Genomic DNA, 11,371 nt, shown 5'->3' with positions numbered 1-11,371 from the left:
TATGGCTTGGGGGTAGAAGCTGTTAAGGAGCCTGTTGTTTCCAGACTTGGTGCATCGGTGCCACTTGCTTTGCAGTAGCAGAGAACCGTCTATGACAGGGGTGGGCAACTCCAAGGGCCTCACTTGGTTTCACTTTTTCTACATCCCTAGCAAGACACAGATGATTAATCAAATGTCATTCTAAACTGAAGATCATGATTAGGTGATTATTGGAGTCAGGTGTGTTAACTGGGGCTGGGACAAAACTGTGACACCAATCAGGTGGCCCTTGAGGACTGTAAATGCCAATCCCCTGGTCTATGACATGGGTGGCTGAAGTCTTTGACAATTTCTTAAGGCCTTCCTCTGACACCGCCTGTTATAGAGGTCCTGGATGGCAGGGAGCTCTGCCCCAGTGATGTACTGGGCCGTATGCACTACCCTCTGTAGTGCCTTGAGGTTGGATGCCAAGCAGTTTCCATACCAGGAAGTGACGCAACTAGTCAAGATACAGCTGTAGAACCTTTTTGAGGATCTGAGTACCTATGGCCAAATATTTTCAGCCTCTTGAGGGGGAAGAGGCATTGTTGTGCCTTCTTTATGACTGTGTTGGTGTGTTTTGGACCACAATTGATCCTTAGTGATGTGGACACCAAGAAACTTGAAGCTCTCGGCCCGCTCCACTTCAGCCCCGTTGCGTGCTCGGCTCTCCATTCCCTATAGTCCACAATCATCTCCTTTGTCTTGATCATGTTGAGGGAGAGGTTGTTGTCCTGGCACCACACGGCCACACGGTCTCTCCTCCCTATAGGCTGTCATCGTCGTTGGTGATCAAGCCTACCACTGTCGTGTTGTCGGAAAATGTAATGATGGTGTTGGAGTCATGCGCAGTCGTGGGTGAACAGAGAATACAGGAGGGGACGGAGCACACACCCGTGAGGGGCCCCGGTGTTGAGGATCAGCGTGGTAGATGTTGTTGCCTTCCCTTACCACTTGGGGGCGGCCAATCAGAAAGTCCAGGTCCCAGTTGCAGAGGGAGGTGTTTAATCCCATCACTATAGCCTGACTACTACGATGGATAGTTTACCTCAATATAGCCTAAGTACCATGTGTCACTTTAAAAGCTGATGGGAATAGAAATACCATATTGTTGGCATCCTAAATGGCACCCTATTCCCTATATAGTGCACTACTCTTGACCAGGGCTGGCACCCTATTCCCTATATAGTGCACTACTCTTGACCAGAGCTGGCACCATATTCCCTATATGCTCCCTATATTCCCTATATAGTGCACTACTCTTGACCAGGGCTGGCAACCAATTCCCTATATAGTGCACTACTCTCCAAAGCCCATAGGGTTCCGGTGCACATTGTGCCCGATTCAGACTTAGGAAATGTACCCCTTTCCTACGCTCTTCTCAGTAATTGGTATTGAGACGTATCTTATGCAGGTGTGTAAATGGCTTTACAGGTGTGGTTCCCTTGCGCGCACTGAATACATTTAATTAAACTGCTAAAAACCCAGGCCCACCTGAAACAAATCAGTCAGGCCCACCATCAGAACTGAAACAAATCAGTCAGGCCCACCATCAGAACTGAAACAAATCAGTCAGGCCCACCATCAGAACTGAAACAAATCAGTGAAGGCCCACCATCAGAACTGAAATAAAATCAGTCAGGCCCACCATCAGAACTGAAATAAATCAGTCAGGCCCACCATCAGAACTGAAACAAATCAGTCAGGCCCACCATCAGAACTGAAATAAATCAGTCAGGCCCACCATCAGAACTGAAACAAAATCAGTCAGGCCCACCATCAGAACTGAAACAAATCAGTCAGGCCCACCATCAGAACTGAAACAAATCAGTCAGGCCCACCATCAGAACTGAAACAAAATCAGTCAGGCCCACCATCAGAACTGAAACAAATCAGTCAGGCCCACCATCAGAACTGAAATAAATCAGTCAGGCCCACCATCAGAACTGAAATAAATCAGTCAGGCCCACCATCAGAACTGAAACAAATCAGTCAGGCCCACCATCAGAACTGAAACAAAATCAGTCAGGCCCACCATCAGAACTGAAATAAATCAGTCAGGCCCACCATCAGAACTGAAACAAAATCAGTCAGGCCCACCATCAGAACTGAAATAAATCAGTCAGGCCCACCATCAGAACTGAAATAAATCAGTCAGGCCCACCACCAGAATGGAAACAAAAGTACAATTTCCATCCAAAAACAGTCAGCCACACACTGAATGAAATTAGAAACAAACTACTAAAAACCCTTTGGAAGAATTAGCACAAAGGTGAATTCTCTAAAGTTTCCCTTGGGCTGCTTTGTTTTGACAAAATCACTGTTCAAAAGGACTGTTTACTGCTGTTCAAAGGACTGTTTACTGCTGTTCAAAAGGACTTTTTCAACTAATGACATAAATGACTATTTGTAGTTTTAAAGCAGGCCATGCTGCCTGTTGCTTAACAGTGAACACAGTACAGCATCATATGTAACCCTTTCAGTGCTTCCAATGAGATCAAGGCTTGTTTCATGTTAGCACTTCAGATACGTCCCTAATGGTACCCTATTCCCTATGTAGTGCACTACTTTAGACCAGAGCCCTATGGGACCCTATTCCCTATATAGTGCACTACTTTAGACCAGAGCCCTATGGGACCCTATTCCCTATATAGTGCACTACTTTAGACCAGAGCCCTATGGGACCCTATTCCCTATATAGTGCACTACTTTAGACCAGAGCCCTATAGAACCCTATTCCCTATATAGTGCACTACTTTAGACCAGAGCCTATAGCACCCTATTCCCTATATAGTGCACTACTTTAGACCATAGGCCTATGGGACCCTATTCCCTATATAGGGCACTACTTTAGACCAGAGCCTATAGCACCCTATTCCCTATATAGTGCACTACTTTAGACCATAGGCCTATGGGACCCTATTCCCTATATAGGGCACTACTTTAGACCAGAGCCTATAGCACCCTATTCCCTATATAGTGCACTACTTTAGACCAGAGCCTATAGCACCCTATTCCCTATATAGTGCACTACTTTAGACCATAGGCCTACGGGACCCTATTCCCTATATAGGGCACTACTTTTGACCAGAGCTGGCACCCTATTCCCTATATAGTGCACTACTCTTGACTAGGCTCTGTTGGTGGTGGACTATATATGGAATAGAGTGCCATTTGGAATACAGACATCATTCCCAGCGACGTCCTCCTGCCTCCCTGCCACAATGTGATTTTCTGGATTTTTTTTCTCATTTTGTCTGTCATAGTTGAAGTGTACCTATGAGGAAAATTTACAGGCCTCTCTCACCTTTTTAAGTGGGAGAAGTTGCACAATTGGTGGCTGACTAAATACTTTTTTGCCCCACTGTAAATAAAAACTGTAAAACATTAAAGTCATCCTTTTTTAGATATATTCACGTCAACAAATAATTGATTAAAACACACTGTTTTGCAATGGTCTTCAGTAGCCTCAACATCACTCTGTAGGGTAGCACCATGGTGTAGCTGAGGACAGCTAGCTTATGTCGTCCAATGGGTATATTGACTTCAATACAAAACCTAGGAGGCTCATTGTTCTCACCCCCATCCATAGACTACTCAGTAATGATGACAACTTCCCGGAGGATGTCCTCCAACCTATCAGAGCTCTTGCAGCATGAACTGACATGTTGTCCACCCAATCAAAGGATCAGATAATGAATATAGTACTGAAAGCATAAGATACAGCTAGCTAACACTGCAGTGCATAAAATATGGTGTGTAGTAATTAACAAATTAATTTTTTCAAAAAAGGAGAAGCAAGAGAGAGAGCGATTACATTTTTTTTCAGCTTCACCTACTTAGCTAACAAATGCAGCTAGCTAGTTTAGCCTACTCAAACACTCTTGCTAAAACAGAAGGATGCTATGTTAGCTAGCTGGCTATAACAGAGGGATGCTATGTTAGCTAGCTGGCTATAACAGAGGGATGCTATGTTAGCTAGCTGGCTATAACAGAGGGATGCTATGTTAGCTAGCTGGCTATAACTATCCAACACAACACTGGAACTCTTCCAAGGTAAGCTTTTGGTTTAAAAAATGTTTTGTCAACAGGGCCCACCGGTGTAACTGCTTACTGACTATACACTAACATTACTGCATGATTGTAGCAGGTTTACTAATGCATTAGTTATATTAGCTATGTTGACTATGACGTTACTTTAGCTAATATGGTGACAACTATGTAGGCCTTGTTTAGCGGTTATATGTTTTGGCTTGGAAAGTTTTTTTGGCCTAGTCACATACAGCTGATGTCTTGTGAATTGAAGTCCACAAACGAAGGGAAAATGTGAGAGGGGGAGAGCGCATAGATGCGAGACGGAATACAACGTGGCTGCTATGGAAGTGAACTGTGTTTAGGCTCGACCCGGGGTGTATTCATTCTGCCCATTCTGTTGAAAAACATTTCTTAAATGGAAGGAAACACGGAAATGGGGATAAACATACCTGAATTTGTCCAATAGAAACTATTGTTTGCAACTGTTGATTAACTAATGATTTACACCCTAGATCAGCTAGATGCCGGCAAGTGTTCATGGCACCCCTGTATATCTTTGCCAGGTCATACAGTAAGTATGAACAAGGAGTACAGGAGGGAACTAAGCATGCACCCCTGAGGAGCCCCCGTGTTGAGGATCAGTGTGGTGGATGTGTTGTTGCCTACCCTCACCACCTGGGGGTGGCCTGTCAGGAAGTCCAGGATCCAGTTGCAGAGGGAGGTGATTAGTCCCTGGATCATTAGCTTAGTGATGAGCTTGGACTGTACTACGGTGTTAAACACTGAGCTGTAGTCATTGAACAGCATTCTCCCGTAGGTGTTCCTTTTGTCCAGGTGGGAAAGGGCAGTGTGGAGTGCAATATCGATTGCGTCATCTGTGGATCTGTTCGGCGGTATACGAATTAGAGTGGGTCCAGGGTAGCATTTCATGGCTACAGATGTGAGTGCTAAGGGGCGATAGTCATTTAGACAGGTTACCTTGGAGTTCTTGGACACAGGGACTATGGTGCTATGCTTGAAACATGTAGTTATTACAGACTGGGCCAGGGAGAGGTTGAAAATGTCAGTGAAGTCACTTGCCAGCTGGTCAGCTCATGCTCTGAGTATGTGTCCTGGTAATCCGTCTGGCCCTGCAGCCTTGTGAATAATGACTTGTTTAAACGTCTTACTCACATTGGCTATGGAGAGCGTGATCACACAGTTGTCCGGAACAGCTGGTGCTCTCACGCATGGTTCAGTGTTGTTTGCCTCAAAGCGAGTATAAAAGGCACTTAGTATGCCTGGAAGGCTTGCATCACTGAGCAGCTCTTGGCTGGTTTCCCTTTGTAATCCGTGATAGTTTGCAAGCCCTGTCACCTGACGAGTGTCAGAGCTGGTGTAGTAGGATTAGATCTTAGTCCTGTATGGACACTTTTCCTGTTTAATGGTTTGTCGGAGGCATAGCAGGATTTCTTCTAAGTGTTCAGTTTAGTGTCCCACTCCTTGAAAGCAGCAGCTCTAGCCTTTAGCTCAGTGCGGATGTTGCCTGTAATCCATGGCTTCTGGTTGAGATATTTAAGTATCGTCACTTTAGGGACAACATCGTTGATGCACCGGTGACTGATGTGGTAAACTCCTCAATGCCATTGGATGAGTCCTGGAACATATTCCAGTATGTGCTAAAGGAAAAAGTATTGTAGCTTAGGATTGGCTTCATCTGACCACTTCTGTATTGAGCGTGTCACTGGTACTTCCTGTTTGAGTTTTTACTTTTAAGCAGGAATCAGGAGGATAAAGTTATGGTCAGATTTGCCAAAGTGAGGATGAGCTTTGTATGCGTCTTTGTGTGTGTAGTTAAGATGATCTTTCGCCTCTAGTTGCACAGTTGACATGCTGGTAGAAATGAGGTCAAACGGATTTCAGTTTTCCTGTATAAAATCATCGGCCACTAGGAGCTCTACCTCTGGATGAGCATGTTCTTGTTTGGTTATGGCCCTATACAGCTCGTTGAGTGTGGTCTTAGTGTCAGCATCGGTTTCTGGTGTTAAATAGACAGCTACAAAAAATATAGATTAAAACTCTCTTGGTAAATAGTGTGGTCTACAGCTTATCATGAGATACTCTACCTTAGACGAGCAGAACCTCAAGACTTCCTTAATATTAGAGATCACACACCAGCTGTTGTTAACAAAGAGACACACCATCCCCCTTGAGCTTACCTGATGCTACCGTTCTGTTCTGCCACTGCACAGAAAAACCAGCTAGAATATTACCTATGAACTTCTTCAGCCAAGTTTCCAAGAAACATAGGACGTTACAGTTCTTCAGGTCCCGTTGATAGGATAGTCTCAAACGGAGCTCGTCCAATGTTTCGTACATTCGCCAATTGTAGAGAGGGTAGAGGCAGTTAATTTACTGGCCGCCATAGTTCAAATCAAATCAAATCAAATGTTATTTGTCACATACACATGGTTAGCAGATGTTAATGTGAGTGTAGCGAAATGCTTGTGCTTCTAGTTCCAACAATGCAGTAATAACCAACAAGTAATCTAACTAACAATTCCAAAACTACTGTCTTGTACACAGTGTAAGGGGATAAAGAATATGTACATAAGGATATATGAATGAGTGATGGTACAGAGCAGCATAGGCAAGATACAGTAGATGGTATCGAGTACAGTATATACATATGAGATGAGTATGTAAACAAAGTGGCATAGTTAAAGTGGCTAGTGATACATGTATTACATAAGGATACAGTCGATGATATAGAGTACAGTATATACGTATGCATATGAGATGAATAATGTAGGGTAAGTAACATTATATAAGGTAGCATTGTTTAAAGTGGCTAGTGATATATTTACATCATTTCCCATCAATTCCCATTATTAAAGTTGAGTTGAGTCAGTGTCAGTGTGTTGGCAGCAGCCACTCAATGTTAGTGGTGGCTGTTTAACAGTCTGATGGCCTTGAGATAGAAGCTGTTTTTCAGTCTCTCGGTCCCAGCTTTGATGCACCTGTACTGACCTCGCCTTCTGGATGATAGCGGGGTGAACAGGCAGTGGCTCGGGTGGTTGATGTCCTTGATGATCTTTATGGCCTTCCTGTGACATCGGGTGGTGTAGGTGTCCTGGAGGGCAGGTAGTTTGCCCCCGGTGATGCGTTGTGCAGACCTCACTACCCTCTGGAGAGCCTTACGGTTGAGGGCGGAGCAGTTGCCGTACCAGGCTGTGATACAGCCCGCCAGGATGCTCTCGATTGTGCATCTGTAGAAGTTTGTGAGTGCTTTTGGTGACAAGCCAAATTTCTTCAGCCTCCTGAGGTTGAAGAGGCGCTGCTGCGCCTTCTTCACAATGCTGTCTGTGTGAGTGGACCAATTCAGTTTGTCTAGTTTCATCATGGTGCCCGCCCTTTGACCTCTATATAGCCGTCTTTCTTTCTTCCGAGTGTCTGGGATTAGGCCCTGACCCGGGGGTGAGCAGTATGATTGAAGTAAAAATCTTCATCCAAATCAAGGATGCTAGCCTTCTGGGCAGAGTTGCAAAGAAAAAGCCATCTCTCTGTCCAGTGTCTGTGTTCTTCGCCCATCTTAATCTTTTATTTTTATTTGCCAGTCTGAGATATGGATTTTTCTTTGCAACTATGCCTAGAAGGCCAGCATCCCGGGGGACGCCTCTTCACTGTTGAGACTTGTGTTTTGCGGGTACTATTTAATGAAGCTGCCAGTTGAGAACTTGTGAGGTGTCTGTTTCTCAAACTAGACACTCTACTGGTCCTCTTGCTCAGTTGTGCACCGTGTCCTCCCACTCCTCTTTCTATTCTGGTTAGAGACAGTTTGCGCTGTTCTGTGAAGGGACTAGTACACAGCGTTGTACAAGTTCTTCAGTTTCTTGCCAATTTATCACATTGAAATAGCCTTAATTTCTCAGAACAAGAATAGACTGATGAGTGTCAGAAGACAGTTATTTGTTTCTGGCCATTTTGAGCCTGTAATTGAACCCACAAATGCTGATTCTCCAGATACTCAACTAGTCTAAAGAAGGACAGTTTTATTGCTTCTTTAATGAGGACAACAGTTTTCAGCTGTGCTAACATAATCACAAAAGGGTTTTCTAATGATCAATTAGCCTTTTAAAACGATAAACTTGGATTAGCTAACACAATGTGCCATTGGAACACAGGAGTGATGGTTGCTGATAATGGGCCTCTGTACGCCTATGTAGATATTCCATAAAAAAATCTGTCGTTTCCAGCTACGATAGTAATTTACAACATTAACAATGTCTATATTGTATTTCTGATCAATTTGATGTTAATGGACAAAAAAATTGCTTTTCTTTCAAAAACAAGGACATTTCTAAGTGACCCCAAACTTTGGAATGGTAGTGTATATGTTACAAATTCCAATTAGTTGTGGCTAACGTTAGCTAGGCTTAGGGGTTACGGTTAGGGTTAGGTTAGGGGAAGGGTTAGCTAGCATGCTAAGTAGTTGCAAAGTATCTGAAAAGTAGTAAGTAGTTGCTAAGTAGCTAAAATTGTCCATGATGAGATATAAACATGCAACTTTTGGGTTGCTAAACACTCAAGTTCGCACACCTAGTGCAATGTCATAGTAATATTGAGGAGGCACTAAGATGACTGAGGTAGCCTACAGGGAACTAAATGTTGGTCCCATGTTTCATGAGCTTAAATAAAATCGACTTCACTGGGCAATGCATTTTGCTTATGTCAATGTTGTGAACAGAGTGCCCCATTGTGGCAGCGGGATTATGGTATGGGCAGGCATAAACTACAGACAATGAACACAATTGCATTTTATGAATGGCAATTTGAACCCACAAAGATACCGTGACGAGATCCTGAGGCCCGTTGTCGTGCCATTCATCCCCCGCCATCATCTCATGTTTCAGCATGATAATGCACAGCCCCATGTCACAAGGATCTGTACACAATTCCTGGAAGCTGAAAATGTCCCAGTTCTTCCACGAGCTGCATACTCATCAGACATGTCACCCATTGAGCATGTTTGGGATGCTCTGGATCTACGCATACGACAGCGTGTTCCAGTTCCCACCAATATCCAGCAACTCCGCACAGCCATTGAAGAGGAGTGGGACAACATTACACATGCCGCAATCAACAACCCGATCAACTCTATGCGAAGGAGATGTGTCACGCTGCTTGAGGCAAATGGTGGTCACACCAGATACAGACTGGTTTTCTGATCCAACGCCCATACTTAAAAAAAAAAAAATTGTTTACGTTATCTGTGACCAACAAATGCGCATATCTTGTATTCCAAGTCATGTGAAATCCATAGATTAGGGCCTAATGCATTTATATTACATATATTACATTGTGTTGATTAGGGCCTAATGCATTTATATGACATATATTACATTGTGTTGATTAGGGCCTAATGCATTTATATGACATATATTACATTGTGTTGATTAGGGCCTAATGCATTTATATGACATATATTACATTGTGTTGATTAGGGCCTAATGCATTTATATGACATATATTACATTGTGTTGATTAGGGCCTAATGCATTTATATGACATATATTACATTGTGTTGATTAGGGCCTAATGCATTTATATGACATATATTACATTGTGTTGATTAGGGCCTAATGCATTTATATGACATATATTACATTGTGTTGATTAGGGCCTAATGCATTTATATGACATATATTACATTGTGTTGATTAGGGCCTAATGCATTTATATGACATATATTACATTGTGTTGATTAGGGCCTAATGCATTTATATGACATATATTACATTGTGTTGATTAGGGCCTAATGCATTTATATGACATATATTACATTGTGTTGATTTTCTTATGTGAACTGTAACTCAATAAAAATATTTGAAATGTGGTTGCATGTTGCGTTTATATTGTTGTTCAGTGTTCATGGGCAATATCACTATCTCTGTTGGCAATGGGCATAATGACATCATAACGATTTTATTATAGCCTCCTACCATACGGCGGAGAGAGGGAATTGAAATCAGAGGCCGTTGTGACACCATGGGTTGTCTGTCTCTGTTCGTACAAAATCACGTTGTATAAAAAGGGAACACATTTGCATAAACTCTTTGTTTTTTTTTGTTTATATTCATTTACATTCAATTTTTTTTTTTGTTGTTGAGCGTAATATTTCGTTAAACACTATGAAATGCATCCCCTGTACGAAATTGGCTCCATAAATAGAGTTTGATTTGATTCATTTGCATACATTTATTTCCTTGTTTGATGTAGGATGTGATTAGGCGTTTAGCCTAATGATGTAAGGGTCATATCCAGCAAGCCTTCAAAATAAAAACCTATTGACTACGTCAGACTGTCGGTTCGGACAACGGTCCAAAAAGACTTAAGTCTACTGTAACAAATAAAGAACTTAAGGATGGAAAAGGGGTGGGGCTGCCTCGCTGGCAAATAACGCAAACAAATCAGTGAACGCATGAACTCCATGACTGACAGTTAAAACAGAACAATGGTTATGACTTGGCATGCTCCGTGTCATTTGAGACGAGGTGAAACTAGGGAGAGAGGGAACCAGCTGTCAACAATGATTTATTGTTAGCTTATATTTTCGGTGTTTTTTTTGTTTGTTTTTTAGACATATGGTGAGTCTCTAGTCTGACAGTCCTACTCCCTCGTCTTCTTCCTCTACGGTGTTTCCAGAACCAGCGTTGTTCTGAGTTCGTGACAATTCTAAAGAGAATCCTTACCCACCGCGAGCACACAAATACAGAGAACATAGGACGTGCGCGTGCCTTCTTGCCTTCCGTCGTTTATCTTCTTGAGACTTCACACCCGTGAACACGGTTGACTGCTCGCCCTCCTGCAGGCTCTAAGCACGAGGGAATCACTCGCATCGGTCCGTCAAAATGCATACAAGAAAACAACAATTACCGGCTGAAGATTAACATACAGACACCTGCGTGAGAATAAAAGGCGCGGCGCCTGATCTTTACAGTTATCGGTTTCGTTCAACGGAAAACTGGATTTTTCTGTGTTCTTTAGGGGAGGGGGTAAGCGACAGTAGATACATGAGAGGAAGGGTAGCAGTCTGAATAGCAAGGAGGGTGTCTCGGAGAGGAGGGAGAGAGAGAGACTGGTGCTGTCCTTTCAGAACCACGGAAAGCAGTCACCCTTGGCACAGCAGTCACCCTTGGCACAGCAGTCACCTTACTGCCCGTGGATGTCATAAACAGGTTCTACCAAAACCACCACAACAGGAGGAGAGTCATTGTGTTGGATTTGGATAAAAAGAAAAACAAAACAATTATAGCATCATCTTTATCTCTCGGATGTA

The sequence above is a fragment of the Oncorhynchus clarkii genome, chromosome 4 (assembly GCF_045791955.1).
Source record: "Oncorhynchus clarkii lewisi isolate Uvic-CL-2024 chromosome 4, UVic_Ocla_1.0, whole genome shotgun sequence".
Classification (NCBI taxonomy): Eukaryota; Metazoa; Chordata; class Actinopteri; order Salmoniformes; family Salmonidae; genus Oncorhynchus; species Oncorhynchus clarkii.
Note: the sequence above shows the minus strand (reverse complement) of the source record.